This window comes from Melampsora larici-populina (genome assembly GCF_000204055.1).
Source record: "Melampsora larici-populina 98AG31 unplaced genomic scaffold MELLAscaffold_12, whole genome shotgun sequence".
In the NCBI taxonomy this organism is placed as follows: domain Eukaryota; kingdom Fungi; phylum Basidiomycota; class Pucciniomycetes; order Pucciniales; family Melampsoraceae; genus Melampsora; species Melampsora laricis-populina.
Genome location: NW_006768776.1, coordinates 1,379,280 through 1,391,959, shown reverse-complemented (window position 1 = coordinate 1,391,959; position 12,680 = coordinate 1,379,280).

Genomic DNA, 12,680 nt, shown 5'->3' with positions numbered 1-12,680 from the left:
TGTCTCCAGGAGGAGGATCATCAATGGAAGGATCCGAAATTTGGGGGTTTTCATCCCTATTGAAGGATAATTGGGAGATATCAAAAGGTTTCAACTTTTTTAGAGGAAATACTCTGTCCCTAAACAGCACGTCATGAGATGTGACGATAGTGTTGGATTCGAGTATAAATACTTCGTAGTTTAGATTGTGTTCTGTGTGACCTAAGAGTATGGCCTGCCGAGAGACTGGTTGGAACTTTCCTCCTCTGATTGCCTTGCGTATAAGCACATAGCATAGGCAACCAATAGGTCTGACGTGACTGATGTCCGGTTGCCTACCATTCCATAGCTCGAATGGGGTTTTACCTATAGGCAGAGAAGAAGAGATAGTGCGGTTCTTTAGGTAAACAGAAGCCTTGATGGCGTATATCCAGAACCTGGTAGGAAGGTTTGCCTCGAGCATGATTGCTCGAGCAGGTTCGGTGATTGTCCGATTAGAACGTTCTGCGACACCATTTTCTTCAGGGGTGTAAGTGGCCGTTGTCCTCAGATAGATACCTATGTCCTTACAATACGGAACTAGGAGATCATTGATGAATTCATACCCGTTATCAAGGGTGAACATTTTGAGTTTTGCATTGCACTGCCGCTCAACCAAAGTGATGTATTGCTTGATTTTTGTAAACACAACATCAGCCGATTTGGCATTCAATCCCACTACATGTCTGTATCGCGAGAAGTCATCCGTGAATAGCATGAAATAGAGACTTCCGTCCACAGCGCTTGTACGTATGATGCCGCTCAGATCAAGATGAACGTTCTCTAGTAGGGATAAGCTACGGACATGACACTGCCAGAATTAAATAGGTTCCCTGGTCGGAACATGACCTAGGCTGGGAATATCATTGAGAGAAGAATGGAGAATCAAGTGATGTTTAAACCCTTAAGACTGTTGTGTAACACCATAGTTTTCATATATCGGGCGTTGGGGTGACCTAGACGGCGATGCAAATCAAGGATACGTTCATCAGCGTTTGCACTGATAAGGTTTGCTTCGGGTTGTGACTTGACGTGAATTATTCTCACCGAGGATCGAAGTAGATTGATGTTATCGTTTAAAGTCCCGGTAAAAGCGCACTTGTCGTCTTTGAGTATTAAGAAGCGATTGTTGTCCTTCTTGGTGATAAAATCTTGTTTAAGTAGAATTGTTCCACCGATGAGGCTTCTCTTTAAATCCGGGATGTGTAAACAATCTTTCAATTCGAAAGGATGACCATCAGGCCCCAAGAAATGGACTTCGCCCTTTCCATGGATATGGAGTGTTGACTTTCCACCTGCTAAACTAAGTGAGTCGTTACTGTTTCTCAAGTCGACGTAGTTGATGAAGAGATGTTTGTCCTTAAACATATGGTGTGATGCCGCGGTATCAATTAAAACTTCTACCGTATTGGAGTTGTTGTGATTGCTGGCGGTTGACAGCAATTGGACAGATACGTGACTGGCGGATGGATTCATGGAATTGAAGGCATTCTCAAGTTCCTCGATGGTTGGTTCACTCTTGAAGATCGGAGCCGCTGAAGATGACTGAGACAAGTCTTTAGGCGGATCTCCGTTCCATTGGCCTAGTTTTACCCGTTGTTCGATCCATTCACGCTGAAGATGTTTGTTCCCAGGTTTTTTAAAGCACATGTCAGGGTTGTGATTGATGCCGGTGCATTTTTTCTTCGTACATCTGTTGGGATTTTTGTTTCGAGGGTAGGAGTTAGATGCGAAACTTGCCTCAGCAGTGTGGTTGACAACAGTGGTGTGTCTAGGAGCAATAGGGTTCTTGGTGAGCATTGCCACCGCATCCGCTACTACTAAATCATAGTCTTTGATTCCGGCTATGGCGATTTCTTTGGCGTCTTGAAAGTAGCTGTTGTTTAAAGATATGAGCAATTTTCGGCCTAAGTCTTCGTCACTCTTAGTTCCTCCTGAGGTCTTGTACTTCGTCACGGTGGTTTGAAAGTTTTTGATGTGAGTTAGAAGAGGAGTGTTTGAAGATTGAACAATGAGATTTAAAGCACGTTCTAATAGCAGTCGAAGTTCCTCTGATATTCCTGAGTGGTGTTTATTAACAGCTTTCCACAGCTTGGCAGGTAGATTTTCGGTGTCAGGTCCATCTTCCCTGTAGATCGTGATTTTTGGTTCAAATCTGGCTCTGTTAATATCGTCCATGTTGTTTAGCATCCAGTTAGTGATGCATGCTCTGCTAACTTCGTCGTCAAATTGACTATTCTCAAGTTTGATAGAATCTGAACTTAAGTAATCAGCTAAGAACATTGATTTCAATCTGGATCGTATGAAGGAAGCCCATAGCATATAGGTTTCGTCCGTTAGCTTCTTGATAGATCTGTCGAGTGATTGATTCAAAATCATAGCTTGCTGTTGGGAGCTCATCTCGACCGGTGGAGGTATGGAAGTGGACATGATTGGGTTTGGAGGAACAGATAGTGTACTTTGTGACGGAGGTTTAAGTGATGATTGTATGTTGACAGATATGATATCTCCGGCGTCGTCTGAATGTTCAGATGGTGGGATGGGGCTGGTTGTTTGAGCGAAGAATTTATCCGGATTAAGACTCATTCGATGGTTTGGATCGTATACAATACTCCCGCTACCATATGAATGTCTAAGAGTCTTGAATCACGGGTAAGGGATATAAAGGCTAATGAAAAGCACAGTGGCTTTGATAAGCACGCTACACAACCGACAAGAAATCTAAGTGAGGTCTTCTGACCTAATGAAAAGCACAGTGGCTTTGATAAGCACGCTACACAACCAACAAGAAATCTAAGTGAGGTCTTCTGACCTATAATCAGGTTCAGAATAACAAGTTAGATTTTGTTAGTTAAAGTTATCTCAAGCTTGATAACTGATCTTTGGACTAGCGCAAGAGACACGAGTTTTCTCTTCCCAAAGATTATAAATTTTATTCACCTAATGAAAAGCACAGTGGCTTTGATAAGCACGCTACACAACCAACAAGAAATCTAAGTGAGGTCTTCTGACCTATAACATCGAACAAATAGTTAGATAGAGTTAAGAAAGAAATAGAGATATAATAATAAGTACCTATAATCAGGTTCAGAATAACAAGTTAGATTTTGTTAGTTAAAGTTATCTCAAGCTTGATAACTGATCTTTGGACTAGCGCAAGAGATACGAGTTCTGAAAGATAAAGAGTAGGAATAGAAACGTATCAATTACAAATGTTAATCGAACTTGTCATTCATTTTTAGTGAGAAAGATGAAAATGTACGTACTTCTCTTCCCAAAGATGGGGAAAAGAGAAGTACTCGAAACACACAATAGTATATATGAAAGGAAAAATTGAAATGAAATGTGGTTGGGGCAATGTTAGTGATGATCTTGTATCTTGTCTAATAATGTAGCTTGTCTGATAATGAAGCTTGCTGTTTGTCTTTTCTGGTCTGCGGAATGTCGCTTCCATTCTTGTGTAGTGATTCGATTACACTACTGTTTTCTCTTCTCGTCGATTGTAGTTTTCAACAAAAATGCACCCACATTTTTCCAACGGATGATGGATACAGAATTCAGCAAAGAATTGAGAGAAGGATGGCTCAAAATTTTCATAGATGATATAATCATTTTTCATGATAACTATGAGGAACATGTTAGATGTTTAGAAATAGTCTTGAAGAAAATTAAAGCCATGGGAATGACAATTTCTCTAAAGAAGCCAAATTTTGGATTCAATGAAGTGAAAGCATTAGGCCATTTGGTGTCAGGATTATGGATAGCAGTCAATCAAAATAAGACTTCTGCGGTACTAAATAAACCTCCACCTAAAAATATTAAAGAGATGCAATGCTTTCTTGGGTTTGCAATTTATTATAGAAATTTTCTAGAAGATTATGGGAAAATTGCAAACTGCCTTTACAAATTGACATCAAACAGAGTTTCCTTTGAAATGACAAAGCAAAGATTGGAAGCCTGGGGTAAGATTAGAAAGATGATAACAGAAGCACTGGTTCTGTTACAACCAGACTTTACTAAACCTTTCAAACTATATGTAGATGCTTCTTTTGAATGTTTAGGTGCTGCATTACATCAAATCCAGATTATTGATGGAAAATCCAGAGAAGGACCAATAGTCTTCATTTCTAGACAACTGAAAGACAGTGAAACTAGGTACGGTTCACCTCAACTAGAAGCTTTAGCTCTGGTATGGGCGCTAGAAAAATTGCACTATTATCTAGACGGAGTTTACTTTGAAGTCATTACGGATTGTACAGGAGTGAGATCACTCATGAACATCAAAACACCCAACAGACACATGTTGAGATGGATGTTAGCCATTCAAGAATACAGACCTTATATGACAATAACGCATAGACCAGGTAAAATGCATAACAATGCAGATGGTCTAAGTCAAATGGCACTGCCAAATGACAGCAGCAACCCAGCATGGGATCCTGAGGATGCAGAGATTGATATACCAGTAATGGGTATCAGCCTTTCTGAATTAAGTGACGAGTTCTTTACAGAAATCAAAGAAAGTTACAAGTCAGATCCCAATACGCTAAAACTTGTCAGACTTCTGTCAAAAGACAAGGTAGACTTGAGCCTGGCAACCACTTTAGAATCACCATGGAGAAATTATTATGCAGAGGGTAAAATATCATTGCAATCAGGGTTGTTATACTTTAGAGAAAAACATACATCAGCTGTAATTTTAGTCTCAAAGATGCATAAAGAGCAGATACTGAAGGTATGTCATGATGAATTTCTATCCGGTCACTTGTCAACGGACAGAACTCTTGAAAGAATTCATACTACAGCATGGTGGATAAGGTGGAAACTAGACACTGAGGAATATGTAGCAAGCTGTGATAGATGTCAAAAAGCCAACAAAGCTACGGGTAAGAGGTATGGACTTCTTCAGCAAATTGAAGCACCAACCTACCCATGGCAGATAATCAATATGGACTTTGTTACAGGCCTACCACCAGGAGGCAGTGATAATAATAATGCTTGTCTAGTGGTGGTAGACAGTTTTTCCAGGCGAACAAGATTTTTACCATGCTATAAAGAATCTTCAGCAATGGATATTGCATTGCTTTTTTGGGAAAGATTGATATCAGACGTAGGATTACCAAGAGTAATTATCAGTGATAGAGACCCAAAATTCACGTCAGAATTCTGGAAAAGTCTTTTTCAACTGATGGGGACTAAGTTAGCTTTCTCTACAGCCTACCACCCTCAAACTGATGGTTTGAGTGAAAGGAACATTGGTACATTGGAAGATTTAGTAAGAAGATACTGTGCTTTTGGGCTGGAATTCAAAGACAAGGATGGCTATACTCATGATTGGGTAAGTTTGTTACCTGCTTTAGAAATAGCCTACAACAGCAGTGTTCATAGTACTACAAAAAAATCGCCTTTTGAAATTGAAAGGGGTTATTGTCCAAGACTGCCAAAGGACAAATTTAAGACACGAGATGTTGAAATCCATCCTACATCTTTATCTTTTGCTTCCATGATCAGTAAAGCAAGGACATTTGCTGCAAATTGCATTAGCGAAGCAGAAGAATATAATAAAGAAAGATGGGACAAGACACATCGTGAGCCAAACTTCAAAGTGGGAGACCAAGTTTTGTTGTCAACAACAAACTTCACTAACATGGAAGGATCTAAGAAATTACGAGATCTCTTTGTTGGTCCATTTGTTATATCTAAACTAGTAGGACCAAATGCAGTAGAACTCATACTGACAGGAGACATGGAAAGAAAACATCCTGTATTTCCAGTGTCCCTTGTGAAAAAGTATAACTGTCCTGAAGGAAATGAATTTCATCCAACGAGTAAAACAGTTATACCTAAATTTACTCCAGAAGCAGAAGAGAAGTTCCTTAAGATACTACGAGAGAAAAGAGTTCAGAATAAAGACACAAAGATGTTATATTATATCTGGTCAGATACAAAAATCAAGGAGCTGATTCAGATGACTGGTTACCAGCAGAAAAAGTGCCCAATGGTAAAGTGACTCTAAGAGCATACAGAGCATCAAAACGAGATCATAAAACTGATAAAGGTGTATGATCTCTTCTAATGGTGGGGAATGTCAGCCCTGAGTACTGAACCATAGTACCATAGGGCTGACAAATAACAATAAGAAAACATTAAAAAAACAATAATTACAACTCAGACTCAGTTTCAAGAGTCAAATTACATATGAATTAACATATGTAACACATGTAGAACTTATGTAAAAGACTGTGTGAGTACACGACTTTACATTTCCTAAAAGATTACATACATTACACACATGTAACAGGTATGTAACCAATCAGATAGCTCAATACTAATATGTAGTATAAACCTAACCTTGGAACCACAAATTGTGCGCATAGGATTTTCAAACTTCAGACTATAAAAACCTTGAATATGCGAAATTCAGAATCATCATCACATTACATCTTTAACACTTTTATTATACAATAAAACCCCATCACCAACTAGATTATAAGCTTTCAGTAAAGTGAAACTTTACCATCTTATTTGTGATTGTTAATTTGTCTTGTGGTTCTTATTTCCTCAATTTACTGTGACTGGTCTTAGTCACAGTTTTGTAATAGTTGTTGATTACCATTCGTGGAATCAAACTATAAAGGAGGTAGTCCTTAAGTGCTGCTTGATCTGATTTGGGATTTAATCAGATCAAGAAACTTTAAACCTGCGTAGTACCTGTATTAGTCAGAGTGTAAAGTACTAAAACACTATAAAAGAAATTAGTGTTCTTAATCAATTTATTTCTAGCAGAAAGATAATTGATTAAGTGTAAGTCACTGAAGATTCAGTGCACGGTTTCTACTATTAATAATAGTAAAACCCCCCCCCCAATCCCTGAAAAGCCTTTCTTTAAAGGTCCTTTAACTGCAGTCTATACTTGTTTGTTACAAGTATAGAGCTTGAACCTTATTTCTCCGCCCTTAAACCTTGTAGATCATAATCCCTACAAGTTTATACCTTTTCTTTAGTGATTTGCTAGCCTAAAAGAAGCTAGTAGCTCACAGCAACTCCAAATATGTCGAATTTGTCGATGTCGTTTGAAGCAGGTTCATTTTCAGAAGGAGGAGTTGACTGTCGCCCCTTGGATTCTTCTAGGCGAGGGTTAAGTATCGTAGCCAAGACAGTACTTTGGCATTTGACCGCTTCGTCGCGGTACTTCTTGAGCCAACTGATCATCTCGTCGATTGCCTTTTGAAGGCTTGAGTATTCAAATGATTCCACTTGAAGGGTATTCAGCTCGGAGATGACTCGCTGGTATTCGGCTAGGACAATACAGCCAGTCGGTCCATTTCCCTCAAAGCGTGCCGTAGCGTCTACAAATGTCTACCAGCATTGATCAAATGTTAATAAGTTACCAGGTATGTGACAGAAAAGTGAAAGAAAATATAATATTGCTTACCTTTAATACCTTGTTGACTAATTCGACTGCATTCCATTCTGCAGGAGATATTGTAACCCCTTTGAAAAAGTGTGCCTTGCAATCCGCAGCAAGCATCGAGTCAATGACCTGGACATGCAGAATGTCAGTTTTAAACCTAGTCAAATGAATATAGGCAATGGGAAAGCTAACCTCATGTGCCTCACACGCAACCTTTTGGCTCTGGTAGTGACTATTCCACCGGGTCTTGCATGGACGCATGAGCATCCTGCCTTTGTATCCCATCCGAGCAGCATGAGCCTTGAAATCGTATCGCCTAGCAGCGCTGCTAGCAATCTGACCACTAACAGTATCGACCTACATTGATAATCAGAAGACATCAATTGTTAATATCACCATTCAGGAGGCAAAGAAGACGCATAAAGAAGATAAATAAAGGATACATGACGTACCTTCACAAGTGCCATAGCCACAATGTTTTCCTTTTCGCAAGCTTCATCCTCAGGTGTATCGAGAATCTCATCCTTGTCATCAACACCGTCAGGCTTTTCAGGTAAGCCTGAATTGTCTTCATCCTCATCCGATTCATCCATTTCAAGCCCGTCCTCGCCGTTATTAACCTCAAGAGTTGGAATTGGGAGCGGCAAACCGTGTGGAATTGTTGATTTCAAAACATTTACCTTCTGACCGATCACTTTCAGGCCATGCCCAACTGTGAGGTTCAGTTTATGGGCATAGCACCGAATGTGGTACGCCTGACTATCCCAAGTAACCGGTTTATCGGCCTTCGCAAACATTGATTCGAGCTCAAGAGCCATTGGGCTATTGTTGCCGCCACTGTTGGTAGTCTGGCATAACATGTAAATGAAAGAAAGTAATAATTAGCAAAAGACAATCAAAACCGAGCAAACAAGAAAAGAAAGAGGAAACTAAGAAATATAGACAACAAATGAAATGGCGAGATGATGATACTTATCTTCTCATGGAGACCGTGACGGATCAAGTATCGTCCAATTGGTCTCGCTAAGAGAGAACCAAAGTGCCTCCATACAACCAGCTTCAGGGTCAGGTGAGTCGATTGATAGTTCCAGTCTTCATCGATGTAATTCGCGGTCGCTCCAATGAAGGCATGGCGGTTCCCTTTCGTCGTCCAAACGTCGTGAACAAGGCAGATTTTACCTTTGTTCATCTGGTCACATACATATTTGGGATAATATTAATACAAAGTATGAAGTAGAATAGGTAAACGAAAATATTGGAAGTACTTACCTTGACAGTATTGATGGCTTTGTTGTGTAAGTCTGAATAAAGGATGACAGACTGCTGTGCTTCCCACGTCCTTGATCTTACCACAGCACCTCGATTGATTGAATTGAAAGCTGCTCGAAGCGCCGAGTCTTCAAATCGAGCCCAAGGAAGGGCGTGTCGAACGATCCACAAGACCAATAGCATGTTGACCAGCTCGACCGTGAAGGGAGGTCCACTGACAAAGGCGGATAAGGTACCTTTGTCGTTTTTTTTTTGGCTCAATTCCTGCTTGTCGTTGTATGAAGGAGGGAGGTCGAAGCCTTCTGCAATTGCCTTATGTCGCATTTTGCACTGAGGACGGGAAACACTGCCATCGCGATGGCCCCGTAAGTTGAAGTATGAGGTTTTCGTCTTGTCGCCTGTGTAAGTTTTGCGACAAAATTTGCATTTGTACAAGCGTCCCTTGAGAAGAATGCCACATGAAATGGTTAATAAAACATAGAGTAAGAGAAGAGAGAAAGTAGATAAAGAATTACTTACTTGGGGTGGTTCAAAATAAGTAAGCAGGTCCCTCACATCGTCAGTCCGAGACTCATTATAGCCGGGTTCGTCGTTGGAATGGATGAACTGTATGTCATCGTCCAACTCTTGATCTATGTCTGCGTCGTCAGGTACCTCATAGACCTGGTCAAAGATCAAGATAAGTAAGATAAGTAAGATGAAATAGATGAAATAGATGGAAGAAAGACAAAGTGCGACTTACATCTGTCTTTGACTTCGAATTCTCAACGTTTGATTTCTCGACGTTCAATTTCTTTTTCTTTTCAGTGTTGCTACCTGATCGAGTACCTGATGGAGTACCTGATGGCGACCTGGCGCGCTTGCTAGTCGATGAGCGAGTCTAGAAGTTGTAATCAGATTACTTTAGGTTAGTTCTCCATTCAAATGTCCAATACCAAACATATAGACTGACCTTTCCCTTTGCTTTTGGAACTGGTGACGCTTTTTTACTAACGGGGGGTCGAGGTGAAGCAGGTCTATGTGAAAGGTTGTTGGGTGATGCTTCTTCACTTTCAGGAGTTGATTGTTGAGAAAGGGTGATACGTGAGTCTTTCGGAGTAGGAACGAGCCCTGGCTGCTTGCGAGCAGGGCTTGGTGGGCAAAGTGTTCTAGTGGAGGTCTGACCAGGAACCTGGAGGCTACTTTGCGATGGGGTTTGGGAGAGTGGCATGGTGGTGATTGATGTAGAATGAAGTATATGGAAAAATAGGTGGTCAGAGTGGATTTGGATGAAAGGTAAAAAAATGAATTGATAAAAAAATCACTCACCCTCTGAGATCCAACATTCGAATTGAGATCCAACCACAGGTTGGCCAAATGTGATATTTATTCCAGTGGTTGTTGTCGAGTGCGCCACCTTCCATATTGGGAAGATTGCTGGTGGAGGTGATGAAGTTGATCTAGGTTGAATGGTGGCTGCCTGATCGAAGGGTTTCACTCCGCAATGTCCGAAATATTGCAGAGAAAACCGAAATTTCGTTGCAGTTGACAAAAACCGGATTTTTCGGCCCCGGATTGCGGTGCGCCGACCCCGCAATATATTGTGGGGTCATTGCGGGGCCAAAAACCGCAACGCAACCGCACCACAACCACTAAAAGTTGCGGAGCGGTTGCGATATTGCTTCAGGCGAGTTTTTGCACAACTTTTTCTCAGCAAGTCAAGACTGCCCGGCTGTTGCCAAGCATCGGTCAGTCATGTCATTTGGAGGTCCTTGTCTCGCCTTGAGACTAAGAATTTGACCTTCTTGTCAATTTACAGTCTCCAGATTGGTGAATTCACCACCATTCTTCTCGTTCAAGAGACTCCATGCATACAGGTATGTTATGTACTATGTTCCTTTGCATACAGTTGACTCTGAAATAACCCATATCCCCAATACGCCATACTCTACCCTAACCCATAGTTTTTGGCCTCCATATTTTTTATGGGCGGGGAAAACGGGCCAAAAACCCATAACTCTATCATACCCCATAACCCATAGCTTTTTTTTGAAAATCAAAGCCAAAAACCCATAGTTTCCCACAAAAAAAATCAAATATTGCACCATAGAGTCTCAATCCATCTGCTCAGCAAGATCTTGAGCAGGATATTCAAGAACTCATTTCATTGAATTGTTCATAAAACAATATGATGCCCATTACAGAACTCCTAAATCCTACCTATGAGCACACGAGTGGCCTTGAGACCTGGAGTCCGGAGGAAATCTTTGAAGCAATTAGACAATGCAACAACATCACACCTCTATCTGCTCCAGAACACGCTGAGATCAAGGGACCTCCTTGCCCAGCATACTCTGACTTCCTTAAGTCAGCCAATGTAATGACAAATTACCTCAAACACAAAGATTCTGAGGAAGCAAAATCTTGTGGGAGGGCTCTTTGGCAAGCTCTGCCTACATTCAGTGCAGCTTGTTCCAAAACGCTAGTCCAGCCCAACCTATTGTCTTTCCTTGCTTGCTCTTCTTGAAACATATGCAATGAAATCACATACTCTCTTGCCTTCCCCAAAAAAATCTCTGCAATAAACCATAACCACTAATATATGGGTTATTGCAGAGGATCCTGATAGCCCATACTTTTTGGGTTCCATAAAAGGGTATGGGTTATCTCAGAGTCAACTGTAATCTGTTTCACACGGAGACCACGGGCCGCCGGCGGGGGGGATCGACACTATATATATCTTGTCTTTGAGCTCACAGTTTTTAGAAGGCATTGCCTGCTACCTCTTGCGAGACGTGTCAACTGTTGATACTGAGAGATCAATCCTCTGGCCCTTTTTCACATCCAGCTTCTCAATATTTGCTCACGACTGTGTTCATTTGCCTCCAAGTCCATGATGAATGCTGGAAATCATCACCATGTTGTACTCGAACCTTGGTTGGTAGATACTCACAATCAAGGTTGAACACTGGCGTTAGCAAATACAAACACTGTCTTGAAATTGGAGGTGTACATATGTATGTTAAGTTCTTTGATCTGACCCTTGCCATGATGATCAGAAGCTGCAATACTTGAGACCTGTGTGGTTTCCGAGCATGTATAATGCTTGACACCGGTGCTGCTCAAGCGTTCGTCAACAGTCATCATGGTGGATCTACGCGACCCAGTCGCTCCGCTGCCACCTCCTCCTGAAACTCTGAGACTCGATGATACCCGCGGTGTCATCACTGATAAAACAGCTCTTAGAAATTAAAAGAGTTGGGGTATGTGTGTACATCCGCCGGCAACTTGCGCTTAAAGTCAAGATCACATCAACCAAGATCGATCGTACCTCAAGCCTAACTTGCAGTTCCTCTTACTGGACCGTACCAACTGCTCCAGCGAGAGGACTGAGTTAAGTTCGATCGTACCTACGCTCAACATTGACAAAAGCGTCGCCATCGGCAACTAAGCTACTGTGAAATGACTCCTAGATTTCAGTCCATGGACTGTGACAGCGTCGAGGTCGAAAGCTGTGATGATGTAAAGACTACCTTTGTCATCTTCACCTAGGAAACCGGCATGTGGTATTTCATAGTGTCTGGACTTGAGGAAATTTGGAGTATATAAAGTCAGCGTTAGACGCACATGACCTTGACTGGTCAATCAAGAACATTTCTTTTCCTTCCTATCCATTGACACTTGTAGTTAAACCCATTGTTCCTATTCCTAAGAATTACGTCTTGTCAATCAATTGATTGAGAGATGGCAGCAGGACCCAGGAAAGCTTCTATTGAGGTTTGTAACGAGAATCCCGACGTAAAATGGACTCAAACTCTGGTCAGATCCCAAAAAAAATCCAAATCCCGACCTTTTTTGACACAAACCTCACCAAGACCTCAAAACCTGCCCTGTGCACGCACTGTCATGGGGGAGGTGCACTGTGGGCATCTCAGATCGCACAAAATTGGAAAGTTTGGTACAAAAAGACTTTTTGTGCATGATTCAATAAAGAATTCTT